Below are 314 nucleotides of genomic sequence, written 5' to 3'. Positions count from 1 at the left end.
AAATACGCAAATATAACGAAGATTCAGCATATTTTGTCTAACCCTAAATCTGCGTATTGCCCATAATATACTCATCATGGCAGTTCATATATTAGGTTATTTCATAGGCTAAATTGCACAGAAAATGATCAAGTAATAACATCGATTTGAAGCAATGGGCAACTCCATACGTAAACACAGCTGCCCCTTGAGAGAGACTTACTGTGCGCTCCTTCAGTGCCCTAATACATTTTGATTAAGGAAGTTGTGTTACGTCGCGTTCCGTCGCTTACCCCTCGAGCGCGCAGGCGAACTTGTATTTGGATATGGTGTTC

The sequence above is a fragment of the Penaeus monodon genome, chromosome 33 (assembly GCF_015228065.2).
Source record: "Penaeus monodon isolate SGIC_2016 chromosome 33, NSTDA_Pmon_1, whole genome shotgun sequence".
Lineage (NCBI taxonomy): Eukaryota > Metazoa > Arthropoda > Malacostraca > Decapoda > Penaeidae > Penaeus > Penaeus monodon.
The sequence above is the reverse complement of the archived record's forward strand: the minus strand, read 5'-3'. Positions refer to the sequence as shown.